Raw genomic sequence first — 19,555 nt, forward strand, 5'->3', positions numbered from 1 at the left:
GTGCAAGTTGAATACACAATAACTATTTAGGAGTCAATTAGTACTTTTTAATGGACCAGCTATCACTCATATCAATTAACAATCAGCATTTCAACACATATTTCAATCACAAATTTTGAAAGCTTAAAGAGAAGAGCTGACAAGATGCAAACCACAAAATATCTAATTTATCTAATTACAAAATAACACATAGTATGTATTTATGGATTTGTGAATTTATTTTCAGTAATTTTTTTATTGCAAGTAAACCTACATACCAATCAATGTGGCAAAAGGAAACAAATGTGTAAAGATGAATGTTTCACAGAAGCGACTACTTGATTTTCACCAGGATATTACCTTTTTCCCAAGACACATATTTCTCCTATATGGCTTACAACTGTAACCTGAAAAATTGCCAAAACTAGGCTTTTATTCTAAGTGAGTCACTGATTCTCTTGTTGCTCTTCAATTAGATATTGCATTAAAAGAGAAATTCCCTTGTGTTTCTTATAATGATGCACCTGCTCCTTGGGAGATTTCCTCTTTTGACAAGAAGTGCCCTAAATCTGGCAAGAAAAATGGCTCCAGGCTTTCTCTGATAATATCAAAGAACATTTGTTTGTATTAGAGTTTGTGTGGGTTTCCCTCCTCTTAAAAGCAATAAAGGACCGCTACATTTCTTTCCAAAACAACAGCACACACAAAGTTTCTTGGCCTCTATTCTATGTTTCCACTGTACACCTGCACCGGAACAAATGCCTGGAATTAGCAAAGCTGTGACATGGCAGAGAAATTCACTTGCTTTAGTCACTTCCTTTGAGACACCCACAAATGGTAAATGTCAAATTCAAGAATACAGCTTCATTTCCACTCTATGTTAAAAACTTTCATCATGGAATGCTTGCTATAGAAACAAGGGTGACATTCAATATTATACCCCTTCTTTCTAAATTACCTTTATCATTTATTTCTGAGATGTTCAAAGATCTGTTAAGAGAAGGCTGGTCTTATTTCTGGTTCTAAAGTTGAAAACTCATTAGTATTTGATTATAGGTAATCTACTAATACACCCTTCTAGAGAGAATTCTATGACCAGTACCAAAATATCACATCCTTTTCTAATGGTTTCAACTGCATTCTAAAGGCATCTCCCTGCACTGTACCATGTTGAATATAATTTAATATTGAGTTGCTTTAGAAACAGCCAATAGACATTCTCCCCCAGGTGAGTACACATTAGCATACTGCTTTCCTACACCTTGTTCTCTTTGCTTTTAAAAATTTCAATATGTACAAATGAAATACAGATTTCAACCTATTCCCAACTGAGATGTCTGCTCCATAATAAGAGAAATAGGTTTCTGCCTTCCTGCAGATTCAGCAACGAAAGTGGTGCTTGGAAATTACGTGTTTAGAGTGACACCTTGGAGAACTGACATACTCTGCACACATGTAATCCTCATAAACCTCCCAAGACAGCCCTTATTTCATTTTGCAAACTGCACCCTGGCTGGGCTCCATGGCACGTGGTGTGTGGCTAGATTGTCCAGCAGGGGTTCTCCCTTCCTCGGGACTATTTGATGGGCACTTGTCAGTAATAACCGAAAGAAGTGGAGCCCAGTCTCCAACAAGTGAAAAGGGGTACAGACAGCCATGCTTCTTTAATTAACTTTCCCAAGAAAAGCAATGTTCCCACAGGAAAAAACAACACGTTTCCACCCTCCTAGCGGTCCATTGAAAATGAGCAACAATGCTGTTGCCTTTTTGTTTCCTAAAGACTTTCTTTTCTGCAAGCAGTAGCGTGTTCCTCAAAGAATGCTAGTATTTCCTGTGGAAACTGTATGGCTGCCAGAAATGGCTCATAATTTTTCCTCTTTTCTTTCCGTAAAAAATGAAATAAACAAAACGTGGCACTTGACAATAGCCAAAATTGAGTTCACCCTACTTACCACCTGCAGATGAAAGTCATCACCACAGAGAAGGCCAAGAGAGAAACATTCCCGCTGAAATGGACTCGGATGGGCTCCGGGCGCAGGACAGCGCTGGGAGGCGGTCCGAGCCCAGGCTGGACGGGGCAGCCAGGGAGCCCTGGTGCTGATGGGAGAGGGGTTTCCCCTTGGGCGGTGGCAACACCAGGTGTCCCTCTTTACGTTTATTATTATTGTTGTTACTACCTTTGCTATTGCTATTACTTCACCCTCTCTTCTTTTATCAGCTCTTGGGAGCCACCGCACTGCCCATCTCTGCATTCGATAAGATCTGAAGCGGCAGCAAGAATAATAACCACCCGAAGAGGGCAGATAAAAAAGAACAATCCTTTGGAAACCGAGGCGGGAGCTGTTTCCCCTTCCCCGGAGTAAAGCAACCGCTTGGCAGCCGCTGCCGCCGCCTCTGTTACTATAGAGACCTCCCCCCAAACCCTTTCTGCAGAGGCGCCGCAGCTGCCCCGAGCAGCCGGGACTCGCCGCACAAAGGGGGCCCAAGGGCTAGGGGGAGCAGGGGCGACACCCGCCGGGGTCGCCCGGTGCAAACTTGGAAAGGCAGAGCCGCCGGTGCCGCCGCCCCTCGCCTCCCCGCGGCGCCCGCTCAGGATCTGGACTCACCAGGGGCGCCAAGCGCGCCGGCAACTCGGGACTGACAGACGGACAGATGGACGGCGGCGGCGGGAGCAGGAACAGCCACAGGGAGAGCAGACGAGCGGCGGAGGCGCTGCCGCGGCCCCTCTACGTCACAATGCGGCCGGGCCTCTGGCGCCGCTCCCCGGGCCCCCCAACTGGCGCGCGCGGGCGGGAGTAGCCCCGGGGCGGCCGCGGCCCGGAGCCGGCGCCGAGGGATTCGGAGCGCGGCGCGGGCGCACGGTCTGAGACCCGGGTGCGGCCGCCACTGCTGAGGCTGCTGGAGTCGCCGCGCCCTCGGCTCCGTGCGCCCCCGCGCCCGCTCCCCACGCCAGCGAACCCTGCTCTGCCTGACTGACAGCGACCCTCCCCGCCCTCCCCGCGCGCCCCCCGCCCGGCCCACGCCCCTCCCTCGCTGCTTCCTTACCGGGGATCCCCGGCCAGCCCGCCAGCTCCTGTGCGCGGACCTGCTCCTTTCTTCTTTACCTTTGGCTCTTTTACCTCTACTGTCTTTGCTTTTCCCCAGCTGGGCTTCGCCTCTCTTTCCCGCCTACTTTTGGCCCCCGCTTCCCACTTTTTCCCACCCCCACTCCGTTTGCTTCGCGGCCTCTCCCCCGCGAAATGAAATCGCCCCTCACCGTGATCCATGCGTCAACCGCTGCCACCTCATTGGTCCCCAAACCATTCCAGGGTTCCAGCATGAACCGGGAAGAGACTCGGGGAGGGGGAAAACGGAAGGTGGGCACGGTCCTGGGAAACTGTTATGTCTGAAAAGCGTTTTGGCAGAGTAATTTGCGTTGGCACCGAGTCTTCAACCCTCAACCTTATCCCTCCTCGAGGCTTGCCCACCCTCTTCGCCAAGTAGGAAAGGGCAAGGGGCGGGGAGGGGGGTCCTTTGCCCAGAATGTTCTGTGCTCAAGTGTGGGTGGTGGTGAGGAGGACCTTGGTCTGAAATAATGGCTTGTTAATTCACAATGTTTTAATGTACCCATGCCCTATAGTGATATTAACTTTACTTTTAGTGTTCTTAATTGTTTGGGGGCAGGATGAGGTGGCGGTAACGCCTGCAGTGGTGACTGCCTCTTTCCTTTCTTATTTCCGAAATGAAATCAGGAGGGAGTGGAAGCATTTATGGTAACATTGGCTCAAGACCGTCTCGCTGTTGCCCTTTGGAAAGCTTTAAATGGTTTTAAAGAAATCTCTTTCCCAGGCTAGCTGACTGTGAGACTTCACTCAGCAGAGCAATTGAGGACCACAGTCTTGTTCCAGTGTATGTCTGCTTGCCTGAAGCTGCCCAAGAGAGATGTGAGGACGAAAGCCCTGGTCAGTTTAAGGGCATCCTTGTTCCTTTTGTCAGTTCCAGAGAAGAGATCCAAGATCCAGGAAAACTCAGCACTGTGTGGGTAGTGGCAATGGGGATATATGTCATGTGTGATCCTGTCATTGAAAATATATTGCCAATAAAAAGGAAGGACCTGGTTGTTTAAACTGGTGTTCCCTGGGTAATTAGCCTAAGTAATTACTATATGCAGTCCCTATGGAGTGCAGAGGAAAGAGGCAATTATGGGACTAGAAATGGCCAGAGCAATCCTTGCCCTGGACCTATTTAGACTAGTACCATAGTCACTGAAATGGGGAGCAGCATGAATGTCGGCAGACGACATTTCACGTTCTTTTAATTCCACTTCTTTCTTACTGAAAAGTTAAATTTCTTCCTCGGCTTGTGACTTAGCCAAGAGCATGTCCTGCAGTATTATTTGTTTATTGTAACCAATCGTGTATAAGATTCTAAGTACTTATATGGAAAGTGGCTTCATGATTTTGAAAATGCACATTATCCCTCTGTAGAAAATATAAAATCAGATGACATCATATGGCACTAAAAATACTTGAAAATATTGGGTTTAATTTGTTCACATCTGGTTAAAATAAAACTGCTTTTTTTTCTTTTTTTTTCCTAGTGTAAACTCTAAGAAAAGCACATCTTGCTTCCATCCGATAGATTCAAATGGAATTAGTGTCACTGTTAACATGATCTTTAGAGAACATTCCTTCATTCTGTCTTTAAACATTTTGATGCTCTGTCTTTTGAAAATGAGATTTTAACTTATTGGCAGAATCATTTATTGAAGACTTACAAATTTTTCAACTGTCCTAAACATCTCCTAGCTCAACAATGAGCCAGGTGTTAACTCAGTGTATGTGATTCAACAATAAGGGGTGTTTTGAATTGTACGTATAAAAAATGGATGATTTGGGGAAAGAAATTTTCTGTTTTTGTATAGCATACCACACTGTAAAAGAGCAATCTTTGAGATGTAGTTTCAGCTATTTCCTTTATTTTTTGTAGTTCTTTTGTTTCTTTTTTTCTGTTTCTAACATGTTTTTGATTACATACTTACCATTGTTTCCATGTGATTATTCTTGCAATGTGATTTAGATCTATGCTTGTATACACTTTCCCACATAGGCTGTGAGCTTGCTTTTGTTTGGACTGTTTGTTGGTTTGCTTCTCCTTTGCAAACTCTTGCCAAATGCAAACCACAAATTGATACACCAAAGTGTGGAAGTAGTTTGGTTGAAACAGAGCTGCTAGATTTGAAATTGGAAGGCAAGAATGCCAGCTTCCTCTGCATAATGTTGACTTCTTTACCAAGTTAATAAACTGCTTTTGCCTAGTCCTTCAGGTGCTTCTTACTGACAACTAGTCTCTGATACTGTTTTCTAATCAAACAGATGCCTCTATAGATACCTAGTATCAGTGGAGTAGTTTAGTAGTCATAGCCACTGGGCCACTTTCCCCTCTGAACAAACCCTCCGCCCATGTGTGCCAAAGCATAGGGTGTGTTTCCCCTAGAAACTTATTTCTGCTTCTTGCTGGTTTCTAATCCCCTACCATTCAAGCTTCCATCACCATGACAAGAAATTCATATTCATATTTGGATCCTCAACACTGAGCACATTTTTATACTCAGAGTTAGCTACTGAAAATAATTAGTGCAGAAGTGCATTTCACTGTATATCATCTGCCAAAGAGCTGCCATGTAATTGTTCATTCAATTATTACAATTAAACATCTGCCTCCTCTATCCTTTTGCCCAATTTCCATAATATATCTTTATTGTGCTATGAAAATAGGATAAAACTACCATAACACTGTCAGTGATCAAATAGAAATGTATTCTCTATTTTTCTATATTTTTAAGTGTAGATTTTACTTAATAAAAATCCAGCTTTGTAGTAAAGGCTCAGTTTTTACTAAGTGATTCTGGATCATTGAAGAGAGCACATTCGAGGTCCTTTTTACTTTGTGGTTGGGAACTATAATTCAGTTGGGTCAGTCTACTTTTTTATTCTGGACCCAGGTTTGTTTCATTTGTTTGGCTGTCACCATATATAAGTAATTTATAAATTATTTTTGTCAAGACTCAGACCATACATCTTATGCAAATGTGAATGTATCAGTCAGGATAGGTTAGGTTATGCTGTGGTAATGATCATACAACCATCACCCTAAACTTTGATACATTAATAAAAATGTATTCCTTGTCTCTCTACACTACAATTTTAGATCAGCTACATCTCTGCTTCATGCCTTTCTCACTTTAAGATTCCAGCCTAGTGGAACAATATCACTGGCCACTCTAGAGAAGGAAAGAAATCTCTAGAGTGTCTTACACCAGGAATTAAATGCTTCATTTCATTCATTTCTGCTCACAACTCAGTGACCATAACTAGTTTTGTGGCTCTAGCCAATCATAAGAGCATGAGGCAGTGCAATCCTATAATATATCCAGAATATTTTAAATAAAAACAAGAAGTATGAACATATTACATTTCACTGTAGATATAAAACATGAGAGAATTCTCTGTGTATTTTACATAAAAGTTATAGAACTTAACTATGAAAACTGATGCTGAACAAAAGTATAAATTCTATAGCCATGTTAGTTTCTGAAATAGCTGCAGAAATAAGATTAATGAAATGTGACTTTGACAAAGAATGATTAGGAACCCAGATTTGGAACATTTTTGAGTTTTACCGAGAAAGGAGTGATTTGAGACAGATACATTGTTTCCAGTTTTCTACTAGTTTCTAGAATATTCTTACATTTCCCCCATCCTCCTTTCCTATATGCATGCCTGCTTATCCTCTGTTTCTTTAGAGTAATATGTCTTTGTGTGCCTGAGCTCAGTATAAACAGGAATTGGACATTCCTTACCTGACCTGTTTCTATGGTAATTTCTTTACTAATGTTTATTTTTTCCTTAAGTATTTCTTCTTTTTTTCTTTTTTTGGGTCAAGTTTTAATCTTTGAGTTTATCTTAGCACCTCTCATAAAGTTATAACTGGGGAGGGAGATGGGATTCAAATCTGACAGTGTACCTTCTTAAAAGATAGCAGCTTTAATAAAAAAAACTTGATATAGAAGAATTTTTATGGATTATTAATCTGGTTCCCCAAGATTATCCTGGGAATCCTATTATTCCTATTACTGTGCCTTACCCAGTATTTACAGATCATTAGAGACTTTGTTGTTAGTATTTTTAAATGGAAACAATCAGACAATATATAAAATACAACCAGGGTGAATGAATGTCTTATATGTTATGAGACAGCGTGGGGCAAAAATACAGAGAATATCTACAATAGACTAAGTGGTGTTCCTATAACTCCCCTGATTTGGGGGCAATGATCTTTCCCCTGTGTTCATTTTCCCTAATGAGTCACCAGTAGAGAGAATAGTGAATCTGTAAAGATACAGGAGGAAAGAACGATTCCAAACTCTCTTCCGGCAATGTGTAAATTTCACTGCTGGATTTAACTGTACTTGTTTTAACCTAATAGCTGGATTCTTGAAAGTGAGCACTGAGGTTGACTTGGGTTCATTGTTCAGACTGACCTTGAGAGGAATGTGTAAACCTTCAGTTTTGATTTGAAAGTGGTATTTTTGCAGCTTCCTGAGCACCTCTTGACTGCCTCTTTTTTTCCAAGGATTCTACCCACATTGCCTTTAATAGGTTGGTTTTGTTGTTAGATTCCTCTCCTGGAAAGCTTTTTGCCTGTCAGGATGACATCATGTCTTTAGGTCTAATTGAATGACTCCCATTGGAACATATCACACATAGCCCTATCTGTCCCCTGATGTCTCCAATCTGAGTCAGGTTGCCATTTACAAGACAGCGAACTCTACCTGGGCCTTGTGTTTTCAGGAAACAGCAGTGGTTGAGAAACCTGTGTTTTTGTGTTCCAGGAAATGGCTTACCACAGGAGCCATCCTTGACCACGTGACTTGGATAAAACTCAGTCCACTCTCATGACTCCCATAGGACTCACAGATGACTCCCCTTGTTTACCTATGACAAGACCAACTTCAGACCTTTCCTTTTTGCCTGAATGTGGTGCCAAGACCAGACACACACCTTCCAAATTCCTATTCTTTGTCTCATGAATGATTAACTAAGATTAAAATTGTCTTTTTGAAATTTGTGAGTCACAGAGATAAACTTTTCCTGTTCAGCTGACTGACGTAGCCTTTCCTGCAATTGCAGAAAGATCCCAACTGTAAATTATTCCACCATAACTTGTCTACTCCTCTCTAGAGAAGTCTAAGGCAAAAATCAGCACATGAAAACAGATATTCAAATTAAGGGTGCTTTCCATATAAGAATCTAAATAAAATAAATCTTACTTGTTTGCTTTTGCCCTTCACATAATCCTTTCACCCTTTACCTTTTACTGTATCTTTTTCTACTTTAACCACTGAAGTGAATTGATATCATGGATATACTATTTAACATATTAATATTTAATAATTATTCCTAAGCAGACTTTTACAACAAATATTTTTATCTGTAAAGGAAATATCTAACATTCTACAACAATGACTGAGGAGTTTAAAAACCTTTCAAATTGTACAACTTTATTATTCAACTTTTTCTTCAAAAAATTATTTGATTTGTGCATCTCAATTACACAGAAGGGTGAGTTTCACTATGGTCAATTTTTTTCTGTTGGTGAAATACTCCTCCTATATCAGAATATTCAACTTAGGGATAAATGTAAATGCTATACACTTTCTAAATGATCACTATATTTGCTTTCATAACATGACATGTATATAATAATATTTTATTAAATACTCAGATGTATTCTGTTGCTATATCAGGGGATCAATATTCTCCAGAGCTTCCAAATCAGTAATTTGCCTTCTGGGTTACACTACTTTCCAACTTGGGCCAATAAGACAAATATTTTCTAAGATGCAAGCTTAGGATAGGTGCTTTCATCAAGGTATTTCTCACAGATTAAAGGCTACTTAATACACTGAAGGAAAGAGCAAGATTGAGAGGAGAAAAGAGAGAAAGAAAGAGATCCTCAGGGGAGTGCCCTGTAGTTTCACTCTCAGAATGATTCCCTGACTACAGGCCAGTGTACATAAAATGAAACATCTTGTGGGGCAGTCCTGACCCTGAATGGGGATTTCCATTTTCAGAGGAAAGAAAAACGAGAAAAGTTCATTTAAGATGAAAAATGTAGGACTGGAAAGTCTTACAAAATTCATATTCTGTAAGTATGGAATATTCTTAAGCAAGGGCATGTTTAGACACTAGGGATTTCACACATGTGCATAAAAACAGATTAAATCTCTAGCTGGATGTTTTGGTATTTGAAATGAATTTGATTTTTTTAAGGAATGCAGAGTGTGTTTAAATGATTTGAAGAAGAATGGAGGTCAACCATGCCACATTCACTTGAACCTGCCAAGATTGCAGGCTATGAAATCTATGTAGATGCATTCCATCAATTATCAATTGTAACCACACTATATATTTAGTTGCAGCTGGTTCTGTAGGCAACTACAATGTCTCCTTTCTTCATTTTGCTAATTTTAGTACAGCTTATAATTTGTGTTTTGCATGTTACTGTGATGTATATCCACCTTAGTTGGATCCAGAATTATTATTATCTTTACAAATAATTCACCTTTTTTTCTTACCTATTACACCTTGAGACCAAATAACACATTTGGAAATGATTAGATAGATTAGCAGGTGGTACACCCATCTATGAATTGTAAAGGGGGATTTAGATCCTGTGAGGAGTAAAGCTATATCTGACTTTAGTCCATGGCTTTATCTCAAAGCAGATTTTAGTGGGTTAATAGGACAGAACCCTTCCCTCCTTGGACAAGCCATGCAAAGGAATTAGACTTGGTTACCTCTAAGCAGCAGCAGAAAGATGTCAGTGAGTGGAATGCTTAAGTAATTATAATCCCCATGATTCCAAACCAGAATAAATCCTATTTCCAAGCAGTTTGAGGGAAAAAAGACTAGTTCTGAAAATAAATTAAGTTTTTCAGTCTTAGATATAACTATCTTGTGAGTTTTGCTTTCTTCCCCAAATTTATAGCTTTCAGTATCCAGTTCTCTGGCCTGGGGACATATGGTCCTCTTTAGAATAAAACAAGGAAAGACACTGTAAATATATAGAAAGCTGGATGAAAAAAAGCTGATGACTGATTTAAAAACAAATGTTCCTTGTAAATCATGGGGAAAATTTTAAAGGTGGTTTATAGGACTAGAGAAAGATGGAATTGTTGATGGAACAAATATTTTTTTAAAATTCAAAGTCCAAAGTAGCCCGGTAGTTTAGAGGTTAAGTACACTGACCTAAGAGTTGGACTTCTTAGGATCAAAACTCACTATCTTCACTATCCATCACTGTCTTCAAACTTATTTAATGCAAGTAGGCTATAATTTCCTTAAGTACAAAATAGGCTGTTAATAGTTCCTACTTCAAAAATTATTACGGGAATTAAATAAGCTAATATTTTATAAGAATTGAAAAAGTGAACACATTAAGAGAACAAGTATTTGTTAAGTAAAAAACTCTATATAGCCTAAGGATCCTGGGTGAATCTATTAGCTATATAAACTCTGGAGCTGAGGTCTGGCTAGCTGGCTGCAAATTTATTTCTCTGCTTGTATCATGGCACAAATGGAAGAAGAATTCTTTGTTCCTTAAGCCACAATGGTAGTACATTGTGAATACTTGTGCAGTACATGTATCATTGTTTACAACCTTGTTTTTATTATAATCACTCTGCTATATAAAATGTTATCTACAAAACCTTTTAGTCCATGCTTAAGTATTACTATTGGCTCTCTGGAAACTTAAGACTTTTTAAAATTTAGGTTCTCTCATTTGATACTTAACTTTGGCTCATAAACAACATTTAACATTCTACCCAGGCCTCTAATGGTAATTTGACTAGCAATTCAGAAATGGACGAATTGGATGAAGAAGATGAATTGTCAAAAATGAAGTATTTTTGTTGTATACGGCTTCCATAAAAATAGAAGGGTCATCAGTGGAGTAGAAGGGGAGGTGAAAAGGAGGGAGGAGGGATGGGAAAGAGGAAGAACTATAGAATGAAATTGACCAAATTTTGCTATGTACATGTAGGAATATACTATAGTGAATTCCACCTTTGTGTATCTCTATACAGTGCCAATTTAAAAAACAATAAGTAAATAGAAGGAAGACCCGTGGAATAAAGGAAGTGGGACAGGTGGAGGTCTGAGGGAAAGGAAAGAGGAAGTACTTGGGACTGAAATGGAGCAAATTATGTTCCAAGCATGTATGATTATGTCACAATGAACCCTGCTATCATGTACAGCTATAATACTCTAATAAAAACATTTTTTAAAAGTCCAAAAATAATGAGAGTGGCATTAGCATTTTTAACTCTAAAACTGAATGTTATATGATCTTGATATGTTTCCTATTAATGTAGTATAAATTGAAAATACAGTTCTTGGGAAAATACAAAGTACTTCATTATGCATTTATTCAATGAATTCTGAACAACAGTTAGGTGCTTGGCCCTAGTGCCCTAGTATAGTTAATAAACAAGAATATTGCAGGGGTGTTTATAGTTATGGGAAAAGAAACAGAAATAACTGTGGCAGAACACAAAGAGAGGTTCTAATGTAACTTTGGATGGTCTGGGAAGGCCTCGGAGTATTAAAGAAGAAATAGACACCATGAATAGTGAAGAAGCATATCCCAGGTGGATGCAGCTTGCACTGTGGAGTGTCCATCCATAACCACTTGGAAGTCAGAGTAGTGTTCAGAGTAGCTTTCAAAAAGGTAAGAGATAAAAGGAGGGTCATGTGCAATCTACTTCTTGAATGTGTATACACATGTACATAAACAAGAGCAATCATCAGCACCACCACTGTTGACATAGATGCAGAAAACACACGTGGGAATGGTGACACATGGAAGTGCTTGCAAAACTTCTGGGCATTCCATATCACTGCATGTTGCTCATCCCTAAAAGTGTCCTTCAGAGAAGATAGAAAGGCCAAAGGCCTCCTGCTTGGTATAAAGATCAAGCAATGATATTAGAAATGTATAGACAAGATAGGAGATTAATTGTCTCAAAACCTTGGAGAATTGAGAATAGAACATAAAATAAATTCAAGAGCAAGTTGGGTAGCAGAAAATTAAGAAGGTGATGAAAAAGTCTATGAGAATCATAAATAATCAGGAAGACACTTGAAAATTTTTATTATCTAATGTAGAATTTCGCTTGAGAATTATGAACTAGAAATTTAAAGAGAAATTGATCATATTTCAGAAATAGCTTTTAATAGCTATATTGATTAAGGAAAAGAACTTGGAATCTTGGTACAGATTCAAGGAAACATGATTTTTTTTAAAATAAAGCCAATTTTATGTTCATAGCATCCTAAACTCCTCAGAAGTATATCATATTATATTGAAGTATCATAAATTCACAGCAAATGCTTTCAGTATACCTGCAGGGTCTTCTGTGGCTGCACTATTCAATACAGTAGCCCCTAGCCACATGTACTTATTGAACACTTGAAAGTTCAAATTGAGATGCACTGTAATTATAATACACAAATAGGATTTCAAAGTCTAAGTACACAAAAGAATGTAAAATATGTCATTAATAAGTGTATGTGTTTGGCTCTACTGGATTAAATAGAATATTCAAAATTAATTTTACCTATTATTTTTATTTTTTAAGTCTAGCTACTAAGATCCTAAAAATTACGTATTTCTGTTGGACAGTTCTATCCTAAAGGAATGTGAAAAATCATCCCTATCATACCTGCTCTTTAAACATCCATCCCCAACTGTTCTGTCAAAATGGATAGCAGTGTTGTCAGAGAGGGAACAACAGGCAGCTAACCAGTTATAGGTTTACATGGAAGGTAACAGATGGACAGCTATACAGTATTGGAAAAATTGATGTTCGGTAGAAAACTCATTGATAAATGTCAGAATGAAATTGCCAATGTGCTCTGTAGATGTTCCCAAAGAAGGAAACTGGGAGCATTAAAAACAGAACAAAACAAAACACTATTTTATCCTTGTGTTCAGTGACTGAGGGATTGCAGAATATATATTGCCCTCTAGATCTACTGGGCTTTTTCAAACAGGAGAAAAATCTTGGTTCTCCAAATTTACACCCACCCTCCTTCCCCTGTCCCTCCCAAACAAATGAACAGTCAGAAAATAAGTCTTTACAGTCATTGGGTGAAACATCCAGTGCACACTGCTCTTACTTCATGACAATAACCCCATTCCAAGTAGACTATGAAACAGATGTTGCTGATACTTAATGTGAGCTAAAGACAGAAAAACTATCATATCTTAACTATTTGGCTGAAGGAGAGTCTTTCCCTCTAAAAGAGATGTGTAAATGCATGCCCTTAGCAAACTAATACATCAGGCTTCAAAGTGACCAGACTGTATACTTACTGTTTTACTAATCCAATGGCTTCCTCTGTTTTGAGATGGTTATAGAAAAGTCCATTTTGGAATATTTTTCCTTTGGCTTTAACACTTGGCAGAGAAGTTCTATGTCCTCTGCTTTTCCTTGAGTTAGTTATAAAGCTGTTTGTCATCTCTAGTATCCGGAACACCTGCTTTTTAAAGGACTGTTGGCTCAGGAAAAAGAACATGAGTTATTTTTATGCAATAACTCGCTAGCTTGACTTTTTAAAACCTTGTCTGTAACAGTGTATTTTCTTCCCTCATAATCAAATAAGGTATTTTAAAAATCAGAAGTTTTCATTTTACTAGAATTTCCTTTTGATATAAATCATAGAGAGACAAAATAAATGATAGGGCAGTTGGCAAACCAGAGAAAGAGAAAGACTTTTGGTCATAACAGGATACCTAAGGGAAGAAAAACATACCCAACCACATCTAACAATCCAGTGAGAAACCTTCAAAGAAATTACAGAAACCTAAGATAAGGAAACCTTCAAAAATTTATGAAGACCAAGAAGAAGATGAGGGTGGCTCTGTTAGTTCTTCCTATGGAGTCAATACATTTCTAATCCCATACTTAGGATACACCTGTCTTTCTTTCTTTCCAGTTACTTTTTCCTTCTGGGTACTCCCTTTACCTCCCATTGATAGCTTTGTTAAACCCTTGACCAGCATCCCTCACCTTAGGGATGAGCACATGACTAAGACCGTCCAGAGACTGTCATGATTACCAGGAGTGGGGATTGGTTGGAGCTATGGAAAAAAGGCATTCTTTCATTTTCTTCTAGGTTTTTTAGCTCAGAGGGTGATGAAATTCTAGGGCAGCTGTGGTTTCCATCTTCACTACCCTGAGGGGATAGACTGGTTGAGATTGAAACCAATAAAGAAAAAAGTAGCACTGAGAAGTGGAAAAAGAAAGACAATCTTGATGAAAAAATTTAAGTCCCTGGATTTCTTACTTATACGATCATAAAATTTCCACCCAACTTCTCTTTTTGGCACAAGCTAGTTTAAGTTGGGTTTTTGTCTCTTGTAAATCAAAAATGTTCGTGACTAATACATGATATTTGAGTGCAAATTAAAATTTGTGTAACAAAAGACAAAGAAAGGAAGGAAAGGGGATAAAAGAAAGAATAATAAGGACCTTCAAAACTCAAAATGGGAAACCAGAAGAAAAAAATAGGGAAGATTTGATTTCTCTTTCTATCAATATGTTAGCAGAAACTGTAGTTACTAGACTCTGATTCTGTGTCTCTCTCTCTCTCTTCTCTCCCTTCTTCTCTCCCTCCCTCTCTCTCTCTCTCTCTCTCTCACACACACACACAGAAATTCTAAAGAGAAAATTTTAACTTATCCACTAGAATTGAACAAAAACTAATTGCAATAAAATTTATTATTCCTGGCAATGTGAATGGTCTAATACACCAAAATACTAAGTTTTCAGCTATATCTCTCAACTTTTTCCATGTTATTTTTCCTATTTCACTGTTTTCCTTTAAAACAGATTTAAAAACTAGATTAAAAAACTAATTATCTGTTTTTAAAAATTAGTAAACTTATGTATAGCTGGGTGTTGTGATATATGCCTATAATCCCAGCAACTTAGGAGGTTAAGGCAGGAGGATCACAAGTTCAAGGTCAGACTCAGAAACTTAGCAAGACTCTGTTTCAAAATTTAAACATTTTATAAAGGACTAGAGATGTAGCTAATTTTGAAGCACCCATCCCTAGGTTCAATTCCCAGTACCAGGAAGACCAAAAAACCCAAACCAAACCAAATCAAAAAAACAAAGTATAATCATTTAAAAAAATGAATAACAAAATAGCATCTATTCAGTAAAAATTAAAAATTGAATCTTTAATTTTTTTCAAACCTATTAAGTGTATCCTTATATACTTTCAGATTCTTCTTCACATATATAAAAATATTATTTCAACAAAAACTGAAATCAAAGAATACATCTTATTCCTAATTTAAGTCTACTTTTAAAGAATTTAAGGCAATTTATGGGTATATTTTCATGCAAAAACCTATAGATCCACTTCATTTTATTTAGTAACTGACTAATATTTTGATGTGTTAGTGGGTATTTAGCTTGTCTCCAGTTTTTAGTTTTCTTTTGTTCTTACTATTAGACCCCACAATACAATAAACAACCTTCAATATATTCTTGGGCTTTTTTCTTTTATTAGGGATTTTGTATTATCATTGCTGCAGTCTCCTAATTGCAACCTATAGGCTAATACTCAGGATGAGGACCTATGAAAACCTTCATCTTGCACATGTCCTTACATACACAGAATCTGAAGAAATACACAGCAGCCAGTAAAGTGTGACATGAGAAAAAGTACCAACATAAATGATCTGTCTCAGGACTGGTGAGTTCACACCCACAGTCACACATACACAGTCGCCTTCCCTTATGTTTGTGTCTAACATTCAAATCATGCTCCCAGGCTTACAGGTCTTGGCAGATGACTGACCTCTTAGCCTAAATCTCTGCCATTTTCACTGTCAGCTGCTGTCAATTACCATGAGACAGTTAGTAAAACAGTTCTTCACCTTCAGGCAGATGTCTGTTGTCCATTCATCTAGATCAAGAGGCTTACAAGCATCTCTAATTCTGAATTCTGTTGGGGTGTTTGAATCCTGGCAGGACTGACAGTACAATTGCTGCTCTTTAATCAGCCCAGTGGACAGGAATCATTTATTTTACTTTCTTCTTTGAATTCTTTTCCAAAGGAGCTTCAAGAGTTTTACTGCAGTCCAGTTCTTTCTTATTTGTTTTTGTGTTATTACTAAACCTGTAGACTGTACTAGCCCTTCTATGATGGTGGTGGTGCTATATGATACTTAAAGTTACTGAAGCCTGACCCAATTACCTTTAATATTTTCCTCTACCTTCCTCAGGCAAGAAAACTTGAGAAAATGATCCCGTCTCATGGTGTTCTATTGCCTGGGTTAATTTTCTTTACTCTGGTGTTTTTATGTGCAGCACTTGTTCCCTCTCCTTGTTTGTCCAGATAACTTGACTGGTGCAGGATGTGCAGATGAATTGCCCGTGACCCCAGAGGGTCTACAGAGCCTGTGTTCATTTCTATTTCATTGTTTTATTCAATCCTATTGAAAGTAAGAAAATTACATGAGTAAAAAAAATTGTAATTAAATCTCTAATGGTGGCAACTATTTGGGCAAAAACTGCTGACTGACTAAAATAGCAAGCCCCACCTCTGTTGACAAAGAAGATAAACTGATCACAAATTCCTGTTCATTCATGAATTTTGGGAGTCTGAAGCCCATGTCAGCCAGTATGACTTTGGTTTTTCTTTGTTTGGCAATCATAAATGAGTCATAAATGGCTACCGCCAAAGCAGGGTCCCTTCCTGACTCAAGGCCAGGGACTGACTGCAAAATTGCAGGGTAGGCAAAGTTTATGTTGGGTAGCAACCACTTTACTTTGCTTGTCATCCACACTCTACCTCTAAAATCGTCCCTAATTTACCTTACCTCCAGAAACTCATTGTTCTCACCATGACTGAGCTTCCAAGACCCCACTTTGTTGTCTGTTCTTGGAACTGGGCTGTGCACAGTATCTTGGGTTTTTCTGTCTTAACGCAACACTTGCCACCAAAATATACTTGGTTTGTTTCCCACTCCCTCTGGATCCTAACGGATGTGGAATCAAGTTGGTAAGCCCATGCAAGTTAAAGTCACTAGTGGAGTAAAACGATGTACAGCTAAGAGGGTCCTCTTGATTCTGATTAGGTTCTGTGTGCAAAAGGAGAAAATAACTGTGGTGAAAATTTCAAGTGCTTTCTATGGGAAGTATTTGGTGACAGAGGTGCTTTTAGAAGCCGCCCAAAACACATCAGAGACAGCTCCCTACCTTCCCAACTTAAGTCTGGCTTTCTGCCATCTTGACAGGAAACTTGATGGGCTATCCTAACAGAGCTGCAGCTATAGCTCAGCAGTCATTAGGTCTCCTCCCCACAGCAGGGGAAGAGAACTCTGCCAGGAAACATTCTCTAACGGGAGGCAGAGTTGATGCTCAAGGGAGAGGGAGTGAAAGATCTTGTTGTTTGAAATGTGCAGATTTCAATGGTTATTTTTTTTCACACTCATATCTCACTTCCTCCATGGCTGACCTGCCCTTGTCTGTTAGGAAGCACACTGGTGACTAGGTGTGCTAACTGCTGTGCTAACTGTGCTGCTATAGACCCTCTTTTAAATGCCTCTCATGCGATGTCCAACTAGTGAGCTGAAAAGAGTCACACTTTCAGTTGAATAGGGACACGGACAACAGCATTTTCCTACTGATAACATGATTACTTTTGCCTCTTATCTTTTCATCTCAGTCTAATGTTTCTAAAATCCACTTCCCTATTTCATGATTATTTTTTCTTTAAACAGTATAGATCCCATGTAGTATTATAATCGTATGTTCCAAGCAGTTACTGAAACCATAGTATATGATATAATTTTTAATTAAGGTAATAGAGAAGTTAGTTTAAGGTACTAATAAGAAGTTTGTCTGTTTCTCTATAGTTCTTAAATACAAGTAAAATTTCATTTCACAGATAGTAATAAATAAAATCCTCCAATATATTTCCCTAAATTCAATCAATAACGAGTTCTCTGGCCAATACCTCTAGTTCTGTTGGTATAAGGTGGTTTGGAAGAGCTATCCTATTACCAGGAGTAGATTTTCCTGGCTACTTAACTATTTTGTGTATGGTTCTATCTAAACACAGTGCTTTCTAATTTTTCCATACATGAAGATCTTTATTCAATTTATTTATTTTTAGTACCGCATAAACAAAATTTATAGGTACATTAGTTAATTTTATGTTCGATGAAGTAGTGATTTGAGGGATTAAAGAATAATTGACTACTTTGATTTTGATTGCTTTAGTACTCATAAATCAGCTATAAAAGGAAAACTTATTACTTTTTACTCACTTAATTAAATATGTATTTACCAATCATGTTCAAGAGAGAGGAATTACACAGCATGGGAAAACTTCACAGCTCAAGAAAAATAGTAAAAATAAACTTGCAGTTATAAATCCCTAATCAGAAGATCTTAATGTTGGTGACAGGACATCAGGAACAAGCTAATTGGCAGTGTAAGAAAGATCTGGGGTAGGAAGGAGATTTTCAAATCAATAGAGTAAACAATTGGCTGACATTGGATAGATAAGAGAAACTTGTTTTATATAGCTGTCTGAAAAGCTATATTTTCCCTTGCTCTCAGTCTAGGAAAGGCTGAATATATAATGCGAAGTGGCTAATAGGGATGAATCCAGGGATTTCAGGTTTTCAGCTTGGAACTCTGCCATAGTCCTAAATCATCCACATGGTCTCATCTCATCCTTCCCCCCTTTCTCCTCAAGTCATCTGTAAGGGCAATAAATAGATCTGTCATTTTCACATTTGAGGCAAAGGTTTAGGAAGAAAGCAGAATTCCTTTGGGGACATTTTTTTTTTTAAGAAAATACCCTAATGGTCTGGGACTGTTTGACTATGAAAGTTGAACCCCTCCCTCTCCTTCTCTCACCAGGCCTAAAAAGTGTTCCCCACCCTGTGATGTAATTACTCCTATTAACCACCATGGTTTCTGCAGAACTTTATCACATTTAGCCTTAGATTAATAGCACTATGACAAATGAAAAAAAAAGTTGTTTTTGTTTGTTTGTTTGTTTTTTCAGCTGCTATGTCACTTGGCTCCAGAGACACCATTCACTCCTGGAGGTGGTCTGGAAGTATACTGAAATGTGAGTGCTGCCCCCTAGCATTGTGCAATGAAATAACCCTCAGTGCTGTCCAGCAGACAGGGGCCTACAGAAGGAGGTAGGCTGCATAGGCACGGAAATTTCCAGAAAGAGACAAGTCAGAAAACCAATCTCCCAATCTCCATAAAAATATGGGGACAGACATTGGGACTGAGATGTTGATTTAGTTTATTTATATTAAATAAATATAATTTATTTAATTAGTTGATTTAGTTTATTATGTTAAAGCAATGCCCCAGAAGGCTAGCAATTTGGGGTTAACTCCAGGGCCTCCATTTCTAACACACCTTCACAGCATTCTGCATTTCCTGTCATAATGGGTCAGATCTGTGATTCTTGCAGAATG

The 19,555-nt window shown here is 38.6% G+C and overlaps 1 protein-coding gene across 4 annotated transcripts in view; it reads right to left on the minus strand.

The window, feature by feature from the left end:
• Positions 1-3,179, minus strand: part of Sncaip (synuclein alpha interacting protein) — a 149,034-nt gene extending 145,855 nt beyond the window's left edge. Inside the window, exon 1 of one of the 4 annotated variants that reach the window (XM_047556334.1) lies at positions 3,025-3,179. The gene's annotated coding sequence lies outside the window, so the exon portion shown is untranslated. Of the gene's footprint in view, positions 1-1,931; positions 1,969-2,585 lie in introns of those variants that run through there. The other 3 variants (XM_047556335.1, XM_047556337.1, XM_047556336.1) reach the window with 3 other exon arrangements.
• Between the last annotated feature and the right edge of the window lie 16,376 nt (positions 3,180-19,555).

The sequence above is a fragment of the Sciurus carolinensis genome, chromosome 6 (assembly GCF_902686445.1).
Source record: "Sciurus carolinensis chromosome 6, mSciCar1.2, whole genome shotgun sequence".
In the NCBI taxonomy this organism is placed as follows: Eukaryota; Metazoa; Chordata; class Mammalia; order Rodentia; family Sciuridae; genus Sciurus; species Sciurus carolinensis.